This window comes from Mus pahari, chromosome 3, assembly GCF_900095145.1.
Source record: "Mus pahari chromosome 3, PAHARI_EIJ_v1.1, whole genome shotgun sequence".
NCBI classification, from domain to species: Eukaryota; Metazoa; Chordata; class Mammalia; order Rodentia; family Muridae; genus Mus; species Mus pahari.
In genome coordinates, this window is record NC_034592.1 from 129,602,434 (window position 1) to 129,615,511 (window position 13,078).

The following is a 13,078-nucleotide window of genomic DNA, read 5'->3' on the forward strand; positions in this document are numbered from 1 at the left end:
TTGAGAAAATGCCTTACAGCTGGATCTCATGGAGGCATTTCCCCAACTAAAGCTCCTTTCTCTGTGATAACTCCAGCCTGTGTCAAGTTGACACAAAATTAGCCAGTACAGGGTTCTTTGAGGGCATACTATTCTAGTCTGTTTAATTAATCATTATTATTTTTGTTTGTAAGTCAGGGTCCTATGTAGTCTTGGCTGGCCTCAAACTTGCTTTGTAGCCAAGACCTGTCTTGGACTCCTGTCTCATCATCCCAGCTACTGGGCTTATAGGCAATGCACCTGCATGGGATAGGCTTGGAGTCTGGTTTAGATTCATCCTTTTAAAAATTTTGTTAAGATTTGTTTTATTTTTAATTGCTTGTGTGCGTCTCTCTGTGAATGTATGCCATGTATGTACAGGTACCAACTGAGGCCGGAAGGAGATGTTGGAGACCCCCCCTCCACTCCCCTTCCAGAGCTCAACAGTTGTGAGCTGCATGACATGGGCTCTGGGAACCAAACTTGGTGCTTTTAACCATGAAGCCATCTCTCCAGCCTTGGTTTATATTTATCATAATTCAATACGAAATTCATCTAAATACGTAATTTCCATACCAGCTGAAAGATTTCTTAAGTTATAGAGATCATAATGTAAAACTCTGATTTCCCATCTATGATAAGATTTACCTAGTCAAGGTGCAGGCTCCACTCTCCAGAGTGCTGCAGCAGGAAGGGAACAGGGCCAGCTCTCCTGACTGCCACAGGAAGTGAGGTTCAAGAGAGGCAAGGCATCATCTCCACTCCCATGACTTCTCACTAGAGACAGAGAGTTGGTGGGGCCAGCTCTCCTAAGCTGTCACTCTCAGGATTGGCTCACCTGCATTCCCAGTCACTAGGGCCCTCTCTCCTGAGTGGTGCAGCTGGTGAGGGACAGGGACAGCTTTCCTGCTCTCATGGTCCTAAGGCCCAATCTTTCAACTGCTGTACGTGGTGAAGGACAAGAGGGGAAAGGCACCGTCCCTGCACCCATGCCACCTCATGGCAGACGAGTAGCAGGGTCTCCCTTACCCTGTCCTCAGGACTGTTTTACCTGCTCCCCCTTGACCAGGCCAGCAGCACTGCTGTGCTGCCCAGATGAGGTGCTGGGCCTGTACTCCCAAGTGCTACATCCAGTGAGGGGCAGGGGCACCTCTACTTTCATGATTCTGAGGCTAGATCTCCAGACTACCACAGTGGGTGAGGGGCAAGTGGGGAAGGCATTCCTCCTGCATCCATGACACCTCACAGCAGACAACTCATGGGGTCAGCTCTTCCACACTCAGGCCCTTAGGGCTGGATCACCCCTAACTGAGCCACCAAGGTCACCTCCACTGTGCTGCCTGGGTGAGGTACAGAGCCTATTTTTCCAAGTGCTGCTGCTGGTGAGAGATGGAGACAGCTCTCCAGAGTACCATATCCAGTGAGGGGTGGAGCCAATTATGCACAGCCCCTAGATATCCACAGGATCCCCAAAGGCTCATACATCTCATAGTCCCTCAAACAGAAGTATTCCCATGTTCTCTAGTGGTAATATAAGTCATGGACATCGACACATGCCACTGCCTCTGTGTAGCCATGGACTCAGAAATGGCCCTCAGTGGCATCTCATACTGGGACATCACCATGTCCCTATGTGGCAGGGCTGGCCACTCACAACAGATTATTTCTACTCTTGAATCTCCAATTCCATCTCTTTACATAATGCTCAAGCTTCTCCACTTCTCTTTCTCTCCCATCTGACCACCCCATACTCACACATTGTGGTGCATGTGGCTCCTGTTGCAGGATGACCACACAGCTAGTGGGCCCCTGTGCTGCATGGCATGATGACAGGTTGGTGTCTAAGGCCCACTTGTGCCATGCACACTGGAGGGCAGGTTGGCACGGTGGTTTTTATCTTTCTCCTCCTGTGCTTTGCTGTCTGGATTTGATTTGATTTTTATGAGATCTAGGTATAAGACAGTTTTGGCCACCAAGGCAGGTATCAAGCTAGGATGAACAAAGAACTGCATTCTGCTCTGCCCCTGACTGATATAAGAACACCACCAAGGTGTCTCTTTGCCCATTGCCAGGGAGGCTAATTAGAAGACCTTTAAATGAGCAACCTAGCTGCTTATTGACTCAGTCCATTTTATCATCATTACCAAAATCATCTTCAAGATTCTGTCCCATCTGATAAATTGTATGACATCCTTCACCACTGTTTTGTGTCCTTTGTCCTTGACACACGACAATGGGTGATACACAAGATACATTCTTTTTCTATTATTTTACCTTTTCCCATCATTCAGTTTTAATACTACATATGATATGCCAACAACTATGTTTTTTGTTGGTGCTCATCTATTTATTTTTTCTTGAAAATATTTTATTACCTTCATTTTTTTTAATAGTCCAGTCATTACCCTCCTCCTGATCTGCCTTAATACAGTTCCTCATCCCATTCCTCCTCTCCCCTGTTTCCAAGAGGATGTCCCTCCCTCCCCACCTTGCCAGGCCTCCACACTCCCAGGCCTCAAATCCCTTGAGGGTTAGGTGCATCTTCTCCCACTGATTCCAGACCAGGCATTCCTCTGCTGTATATGTGTTGGGGGCCTCAGACCAGCTTGCGTATATTGCCTAGTTGGTGGATCAGTGTCTGAGAGATCTCAGGGGTCCTGATTAGTTGAAACTGGTCCAAATAATTCTGTGACTTTTTTGGATGACTCTTTAAATGGAAAAACTCATTAATATCACAACAGTAACTTAGTAGTTTAACTACACTAAGATTTCTAAAGATGATGGCTTCTTAATCCAAACAGTCATAAGTAAATTTCAAATGGAACATGACATTACCATGAAGGAATTCTAACTTCAGTATGTTGAAAAGTTAACCAAGATGGCTTCAAAGTAGACTAACTTGACATGGCATATTTAAAATGAAAGCATTTGGTGATCTGATGAAGGGTTCCGAGAAAGGTAACATGACTTGACCCAGATCTCATAAATCAATTTTTAAATGATATTTGAGTAAGATAAACTTTCAGGTTTTCACTGTAACATTTACGCTGCATGTACAGAATATATGTGAAACACTATGGCCTGTTGTATAATCTGTGGTATTGTTTAGAAAAATATATCACCCAATGTCAAACTATCTAGTGTTGAAAATTGGTGATTGTATCAGAACTATCTCATGGAAAACTAAGATAATTAGCTTAGAGTACATGTGTGACATCCTTAGCAAAAATTTCCTTATGTCTTACAAAGCAAAATAGTTTATTTATACACACCCACACTCACACACTCATGTGTAGTGATTTTTTCTTCAAAAATATTTTATAGAAGTGTCTTCCCAGGGCCAGCCTTCCTTGGTGACCAAAAGAAAGATACTCAAATAGTGCCGGAGAGCTAGCTCTGGTGCCATGGGAGCAGGAGGACTGGTGGCAACTCAGCCACCATCCAGGCCCATATTCACATTTGAGTTGATCCATCCCAGCATCTACCTTATCTATGAATTGTTGGAGCACATGGAGGGTCTAGACCTACAGATCTAGAGCTGCAGAATCTCCTTGACACAGAGTAACAATGGGGTATCTGAGAGGAGTCCTGGTGAGGATCCAGCATTCAACTAGTGTAGCAGAAGCCAGAGGCCTTAAAACAGATCAATGACTCATTGCAAACAAACTTTTGCAAATAAAGATGTTTGGACAAAAGAGTACACTGTGTGGCACACTGTGACATACTACAGACAGCGTCCATGACAAAATAGGGTTTTTATTGTTGGGTTTTTTATTCTATCTTACTCTATTTTCTTGGCAGGAAGTATATATATATATATATATATATATATATATATATATATATATATACATATACTTCATTCCAGTTTGTTTTGTTTTGTTTGTTTTGTTTTTTTGAGACAGGGTTTCTCTGTGTTGCCCTAGCTGNCCTGGAACTCACTCTGTAGACCAGGCTGTCCTTGAACTCAGAAATCCACCTGCCTCTGCCTCCCAAGTGCCAGGATTAAGGGTGTGCGTCACCACCGCCCAGCCTTCGTTCCAGTTTTTTTAACCTTTTCCTAGTTTGGAAATATATTCTCAAGAAAAAAATGTGTAGTCTATATAATTAATAACTAGAAAGGAAAATTCAGCATTCGTATTTGAGTGGAGATGCTTGCGGTATCAGGAACTCCTGTGAGGTTCTGCTACATAACTTATTCTTCCCAGAATTCCATTGTCCTGAATTATCACTTTATTGCCAGTGTTTCTACTTGTAAACAGTATAAGCTAACTTTATGTGATTATTGAAATCTGTGTCCTTCCTTGTGTTCAAAATCCCAAAGCTGTAGGAGAGTACCAGGAGGTACAATGAACTTTTCTACACTCTTTAGCTGGAATCCCAGTTTTAGTGCTTGATTGTGTTTTGTGTCTTAATTTCCACATACGTATATTTAACATGTATCTACATATACATATGTGTGTATATATTTGCTGAACTATTGAAATAACTATGAAACCCTGGTTAAAAAAAAAGAAAGAAAGAAAATCCGGGGCAGTGGTGGTGTACGCCTTTAATCTCAGCACTTGGAAGGCAGAGGCAGGCAAATTTCTGAGTTCAAAGCCAGCCTGGACTACAGAGTGAGTTCCAGGACAGCCAGGACTACACAGAGAAACCCTATCTTGAAAATAAATAAATAAATAAATAAATAATAAAAAAAAGAAAAGATGGTATTACGGTGTTCAGCCTCATGATAAGACTACTATATTTAGCAGTTATCAGTATGGGTAATAAAAAAGAGTGTACAGTAAAGTCCACAGAACAGAAACTGAAATAACCAGTTATTAACTTAGTCACAAATATTGTTCTGAAGGGTTTTTGCCCATATGCATAAGAACTGCCTAAAATGTATTCTCTTTATAGGTCTCACCACCACTATGCTTGGATGAATTCACAAATGTGTTATAACCTGTAGTTTTCCTGTTGCCCTCTGCCTCTCCTCATGATAGGCTCCTAAGTCCTGGCAAGAATTAGAACATTTCAGCTACTGATACTGGAACTAGCATACCCACCTTGTTTTTGTGACTTAACAGATATTGGCTGCCAGCAACATAAGGACTAGAACTTTTGCCTTCAAAGTTTCTTCCCTTCACTGCTCCAAAATTTGAAGACTAATAGTTGTAATTTCACAAATCACTGTAGCTTCTAACATCTCCAAAATTGCTTCCATCATTACTATTCATTGTAACCATCCCCACTGTCACCATGCTCTATCACCACAGCTGCCACCAAAGACACCATGGACACTGAAGACCACTGTGATCAAAATTGTAACTGCCACCAAACCACTTACATGACAACTACCAAAGTTTCTGGAACCACTTTGACCTCTTTGGGTGGATAAAGAATTAGCCATTTCTTGCTTCGATGGGCCCTTTCTTACTTCACAGTTGTAGCCATTTACAATATTGTATTTCTGAATGACAGTCTCATTCACTGAGCCATGGTCATCAAAAGTGAAATAATGTCAGAAGTCATGTTCTTTGGCTTCTTCTCCAATACCAAAAATTGTCTTTTTCACAGTTAAGCAGACACCTGGTCTTTGAGAGTCTTTTCTTCACACAGACTCTCTCTTGTTCTACAACTCTTCATCCATTTTGTGTGGCCTTCCATTCATATTTGTATCCACTCCCACTGTCACTGTGTAGATGACAAATCCGAGGCCTTTGGAGTGCTTGGTATTTGAATCTCTCATTACCGCACAGTTGGTGAGCTTCCCATTGCTTAAATGACTCCTCGGAGACTCACCAGTTGTTCTGAAGTTTGGCCCTCTGATGAAGCCACAGCTGTTCTGGCTCCTTAGGAAACTCTGACTTAGATGGGACAGCAGGGATGGGAACCTTTAGCAATGCTTCTTCTCTCACGGCACCAGCAGGCAGAAAGCTGAATTGGTGATTTTCAAGTTATATTTATGTGTACCCATTTTCTCGTTCAAAATTGTATAACCAGCCTAACCCACCCTGCTTTATGCTCCTTACAGGGAGCTCATTCCAGCTTTGCCTTCAAAACCCGGCACAGCTGCTTGAACTGGCCTATTCCTAGAGGGATTTCCGAGCAGCAGAAGGGTGAAATTTGCAGCCATAATCTCATAATACTGTGATTCAACCTGATAGTGGGATATGCCCCACCATCTTCACTGGCACCAGAATGCTAATGAAGGATGCAAATCCCCCTCCAGAGCAGGGCATAAGCAGCAGAACCTTGCTAAATGGCTGTAATGAATGTAAACTGTAGCATAGCAGCTGAACCTTGGGATATGCTTAATTGCATATCGGGTGGCTTAGTCTTCAGCCCTGCCAGTTGCAGGAGGATTACTTGTCTTTGGTGAACTCTGTGGAGAGTTGAAAGTAAATTTGCTCAAACGATAGTAGACTTTAGAATAAGCATAACAGAAGAATCATAAATAACCACTAAGGAGAGTAAACTACAACCTAACCTAAGCCTGCTCTTTGCTAACCACGGACTGGGCTCTTGGAGAGGGAGCCACTGTCTCTTGATTTAGGCTTTCATTAAAGTATAAGTCATGAAGAAAACAAATTAGTTCTACTTAAAATAAGAGGTATGTTCAGTGTTCAGTGCCAGAGAATATTATCATAGCAGGATGCTAAAGCTGTACCTTCATTACCTCAAACAGGTGACCCCACACATCTTCAAAGGGTCAGGAATAGGAGACTGCAAATTTTAAGCTTTTACTGAGCCAAGTTTTCCAATCCTGCTTCTTCCCCAGTGAATAGAACTGGTATAGCCTTAGTTCTTAACCACATGACAATTTTTTCTTTATAATAATTTGTTTAGGGTGGCAAGATGGTTTAGTAAGGACACTTGCCAATAAGCTTCAATGAGTTAAATCCCCAGGACTCACAAGTTGTGCTCTGATTTCCATATGTGCGCTGTAGTATGCACCCTCAATAAGTAATTTTCCTTTTAAAAACATTTAAGAAGTTGTGTATGTAGCTCAGTTGGTAGACAGCTTGCCTGGCCTGTGCAAAGCCCTAGGTTCTACCATCAGGTGTGGTAGTATATGCCTGCAATCTTAGCACTAAGGAGGTGGAAGCAGGAGGACCATAAGTTCAGAGTCATCCTCTACTGTATGCAAATTTAGTGTGGGCTATTAGGACCTCATCTCAAAAAAAGTTGACACAAGGAGATAGTGAATTTTATTGAAAATAATAGAATTCCTCAAAAACTTGCCTGCTCTTGGGACCCTTCTGCTCATTGGATTTTCTTGTCCAGCCTCAATATGAGGGGTTTTGCCTTGTCTCATCTTGTTTTGTCTTGTTTGGTTGCTGTCTTTTTGGAGGCCTGCTCTTTTCTGAAGGGAAGCTTAGGGGAAGTGGGATGGGGTAGGGGAGGCTGTGGGGAAAGCTGGGAGCAGTGGAGAGAGGGGAAACTGTGGCTAGGATGGACTGTATGAGAGAAGAATATTTTCAATAAAAATAAAGTAATAGGAAACAATGGAAACAGCTTTCCTTCTTCATGTGTGCTTTACCATTAATTCCTCAACTCATCTCAGGTAACGGGGATGTTCTGCTTTTTGTGATAAAAAGTATCCAAAGTATTTTGAGAAATGGACTGTTTGATCTTTTTTTTCTTTTTGTTATTATTGTTAACCTATTTTTACAATCCAGTCGTTATCCCCCTCCTGTTTTGCCCTCCCCCCCCTATCTTCAAGAGGATGTCCCCACACCCTCACACCCTACCACCACCCTGCCAGGCCCCTCCATTCCGTGGGGCCTCAAGTTTCTCAAGGGTTAGGTGCGTCTTTTCTCATTGAGGCCAGACCAGGCCGTCCTCTGCTGTATATGTGTGTGGGGCCTCAGACCACCTGGTGTATGCTGCTTGATTGGTGGCTCATTGTCTGAGAGATCTTGGGGTTCCAGGTCTGTCCAAACTGCTGGTCTTCCTATGGGGTTGCCCTCCTCCTCAGCTTATTCCAGTCTTTTCCCAACTCAACCACAGGGGTCCCCGATTTCAGTCCATTGGTTGGGTGCAAGTATCTGCTCCTGTCTCAGTCAGCTGCTTGTTGGGCCTCTCAGAGGTTAGCCATGCTAGGCTTCTGTCTGTAAGTACATCATAGCATCAGTTGTAGTGTCAGGCCTTGGAGCCTTCTCTTGAGATGGGTCCCAATTTGGGCTGGTCACTGGACCTCCTTTCCCTCACTCTCTTCTCCATTTTTGTCCTTGTAGTTCTTTTGGACAGGAACAATTCTGGGTCAGAGTTTTTGGCTGTGGGATGGCAACCCCATCCCTCCACTTGATGTGCTGTCTTTCTACTGGAGGTGGATTCTACAAGTTCCCTCTCCCCACTCTTCAGCATTTCATTTAAGGTCCCTCCCTTTGAGTCTTGAGATTCTCCCACCTCCAAGTTCTCTGGTACATTCTAGAGGGTCCCCCACTTCCCACCTCCCAAGGTTGTATGTTTATTTCCATTCCTTCTGCTGGCCCTGGGGGATTTACTCCTGGTCCCACCCCAATATTTGATCATGTTCCCCTTTTCCCCTCCCCTCCCCTTCCCTTTCCCCTCCCCCTCCCTTTCCCCTTCCCCACCCACTTCCCCCCTCCCTCTGACCTCTTGTTTCTTCCCACTCCCAAGTGGGATTGAAGAATTCTCACTTGGGCCCTTTGGCTTGTTAACCTTTTTGAGTTCTGTGGATTGTATTCTGGATATTCTGTACTTTTTAGCTAAGATCCAATTGTTAGTGAGTACATACCATGCATGTCTTTTTGGGTTTGAGATACCTCACTCAGGATGATATTTTTCTAATTCCATAATTTGCCTGAAAAACTCATGATGTCCTCATTTTTAATAGCTGAATAATATTCCATTATGTATATGAACCACATTTTCTGTATCCATTCTTCTGTTGTAGGACATCTAGGTTGTTTCCAGCTTCTGGCTATCACAAATAAGGTTGCTATGAACATAGTGAAGCACGTGCCCTTGTGGCAGGGTGGGATATCTTTTGGGTATATGCCCAGGAGTGGTATAGCTAGGTCTTCAGGTAGATATATTTCCAATTTTCTGAGGAACCTCCAGATTGATTTCCAGAGTTGTTGTATGAGTTTGCAATCCTACCAGCAATGGATGAGTGTTCCTCTTTCTCCACTTCCTTACCAGCATCTGCTGTCACTTGAGTTTTTGATCTTAGCCATTCTGATTGCTGAAAGGTGGAATCTCAAGGTTGTTTTGGTTTGCATTTCCCTGATCATTAAGGACTTTGAACATTTCTTTAAGTATTTCTTGGCCATTCGAGACTCCTCTGTTGTGAAATCTCTGTTTAGCTCTATACCCCATTTTTTGGGCTGTTTGATGTTTTGGAGGTTAGCTTCTTGAGTTCTTTGTGTATTCTGGATATTAGCCCTCTATTGGATGTGGGGTTGGTGAAGATTTTTTTTTCCCAACCTGTAGGTTGCTGATTTGTCCTATTGTCTATGTCCTTTGCCTTACAGAAGCTTTTCAATTTCATGAGGTCCCATTTATCAATTCTTGATCTTAGAGCCTGAGCCATTGGAGTTCCAGCATAAAGAGCCAGTCATTTTCTTGGTGTCATTAATAAGATCATTGTCTTCATTAGCTGCCTAGCTTCAATTCTACAGAGTGGAAAAAAAGCATCTTTCCCAAATATAAATGACCACAAAGACATTCAGAAGTTTTATCTAACTTTCCATTAATAATAAATCTGTCATGTAGGGGAAATGGATAAAGGGTTGTTGTCTAGTGATGGCAGAACAGGCAACTTCAGAGATCTGGGTTCCTGATGAGTTTATAGAACTGTTTTGCTGTTTCTAGACTGTCTACCTCCAAATGTATGTTGTAAAAATGAAAATAAGTCTCAAGTTTCTCTAATATATTAGTTATCTGAGAGGAGCAAGTAGTCCTACAGTCTGTCATATGTAATCTGGAGTCATACCTACAAGTTCTGGTCAAAGGTTTTTCCTGAGAACCAGGAGAGCCAATATTCTAGGGCAAGAGAAAGCATCCTAAATCAGACAGAAGCAAATTCTTCCACCTTGTTCTGTGCTTTGCCTCAACAGATTGGATGATACTCAAAAGCTCAAGTGTTGCCAATTGACAGGCAATATTAAGAAGTGAAGCATTTAAGAGGTGGTCAGACCTCGAGGCTTCATTCCTTTCTGATGGAATTAAATCTCTTAAAACAGCTTGTGTTGCTCTGTTATTCTCTTACCTACTTATTTTCTGCCAAGTGTGTGGGGATGCAGCAAGATGTGTAGCAAGTCAGACACCACACCCTGGCACCTGGATCTTGGATTGTCTTCAAAATGGTAAGAAAAATAAGCAACTCTTCTTTCTAAGATACTGTATGCAGCCTTAGGTATTCTGTAATAGCATGAAATGGACACACTCTTCATTCCATCACTGTGTCCATCCAAGTAACCAACACCTCACATCTCTGGCGATCAAAGTTTACACGTATAATTGTTTCCATAGTCAATCCCCCTTCTCCTACTTACTTTTCAGAAGTGTGATTTAATACGTACCTATTCAACCTAAGAATTTTCAGAGTTGTCAGTGACTTTATGAACATGACAGCAAATTTGTTGTACCCAGGATGCCACCATATTCATACAACAGGGTGAAGAGTACTGGAAACTAATCACATCTTAAATTTCTAAATTGTGTGGGAATAGTAAAGATGTTTATGCAATGGATAATGCAGGTATGTGCATAGCTTTCTCTTTAAACATGCCTGCTATGGAGTGACATCATTTCTCCACATTACTGCAAGTTTGATATGGTAAGTACACTGAAATTGCACAGACGCTGCCCAAGTAGCAGTGTTTATTTATGTGAACTGTAACTTTATTTTTAAAAAATAGTTATGTGTTTTAATAGAACAAAGTATATCATAAATAGGAATAGAAAATCTATCTCACAAATCAAGTGAAATCACTTACCAAAGTGAATATTCAATGAACATTTAGCCTTCTTCTACTCTTGGAAAATTCCCACATTCTTAAACCCATGGACAATTACTGTATTTTATGTGTATATTTTATGTAAATATAAACCAATATGGCTACATAGTACGTATATTGTACACATTTGAGTACTGCAACTTCCATTTTTATTTTTCACCATATATCTTGGATGTTTTGCAAGTTGATTCTAAAAGATTCTCTATTTTATTTTAAAGCAGCATTGTAACAGCCTGGCATTATTCCTCTGATTAGTCTCTATGATGGACACTCACTGGTTGCTCTTCCCAACACTCCTGTTTAGAACAACCTCATACATGTTATGTGTAGTATGATCAAGCTAAGTATGGTGACACACACCACTAGCTGTCTTGGAGTCTGAGGCAAGATTAGTAGTTTTGACACTAGCATAGGCTATCTATATCTATGTATATATATCAAGACCCCTGATTCAAACTCTGGCAGCCCCCAGCCCCAATAAGGTTCATGATATCTGCCAAATGAAGATCTAGAACTCAGGAACCTCCTGGGTCAAAAGGCAAAGACTTTGGTGATGAGGTGGATTGTCAATGCAAAATGCCAGGTTTTTGGTCTTTAATGGACCAAAAAGTTTGTCATATAAAAGTTTAACTAATATTTGAACTGAATTTTGAAATTTTGTTAAACAGATCACTCAGCCAGTATACCCTTTCCCTCTCTGAAATGAAGTGAATTTTGCAGATACCATTGGAATTCTAGTCTTGTTCAGCCTGACTTTCCCCCTGTGGTGCCTTATTAATTGAAGTATGACTTTGGTTTATCTTAGTAAAAGTTGGAGGCAATTAAAGGATCCAATGGTCAGGTTCTAAGCATGATGTAGGCATTTTTAAATGATTGCTATAAGACTTTGAGATAATATTTTCAATTTCGTAGGTGATGGTAGGTTACAAGGTAGAAAGAAATACATAACATGAAGTTAGTCTTTTTAAAAGACTTGCAGTGATTTAAATAATTTAAGATAGTAATTAAAAATAATATAGACTGTAACCTTTATCAAGCCACCCCCCCATGATTATATCTTATAAAAACATACCATACTGTCAAAACCAGCAAAGTGAGCTTGAAAACAATGCCAATAATACAGGTCTGTTACTATCCTTTTTAATAGTAAAATATGATTGGAGTTTGTCCACACTTACTGTGCTATGGAGGCATATATACAGCTTACTTTATAGTAACTATATGGTATACATACAGACTGCTGCTGAGCACCCATGTCTAGCCCAACATGCTAAGAAGCTTTAATTACTATGCTATTGCAAGTAAAAGGCTGAACTATCTGGAAAAATTGGCATATCAAGTTTGGAAAGATTATTCAGTGGTTGAGAGCACTTGTTGTTCTTAAAGAGGACTGGAATTTGGTTTTCAGCAACTGCATTAGAAAACACACAACTTCCTGAACTCTACCTTCAGAGGATCAAGCACTCTTCTGACCTTTGTGGGCACACGCACACATGTGCAGACATATCACACACACACACACACACACACACACACAAAACCAAATAAGCAAACTGAAAACAACTCTTCTTAGATCCATAAGGGAAACAACAGGGTGTACTGCTGCCCTCAAAACTAGAGAGACTAGCCAGTAAATCAGAGAATTGTAATTTACCAGAAGCCCATGACCAACAAGCACGACAGGAATGAATTCTGGGACAGGACACCTGAACTGTACCCAGATAAGTTGCTGTATCCTCAGTGTGGACAAGCCTGGGAGACAAAAACTTCAAGGTGGATCCAGTGTGACTGGGGCGGTGGTACTCATTTACCAGACTTGCCTTCTGGAGCACTCTCAGGTTCTCATAGCAAACAGCTTCCAGCGTGAGACAGAAAGACTCCAATCACCTTGAAATACAGAAGAACACTCCATGTTCTTAACAAAGGAGAAACTTTAGCAAAAGCCTAATTTCTGAGTTTTTGTCAGAGTCTAAATAAAGCAAGGGAAGTACTCACATTGAGCACTGACAGCATCCCTTCCATCCTAAACACATTGGAGGAGAACAAAATGACAAGTTCCCAACAACTGACAACTGAGAATAAAC

General features: G+C 41.5%; 1 non-coding gene across 1 annotated transcript; it reads right to left on the minus strand.

Annotated features, from left to right (window-relative positions):
• Positions 1-1,957: 1,957 nt before the first annotated feature.
• LOC115063710 lies at positions 1,958-2,095 on the minus strand. The gene has a single exon (XR_003843592.1). It is a non-coding gene; the product is annotated as a small nucleolar RNA SNORA48 (small nucleolar RNA).
• Positions 2,096-13,078: the final 10,983 nt, after the last annotated feature.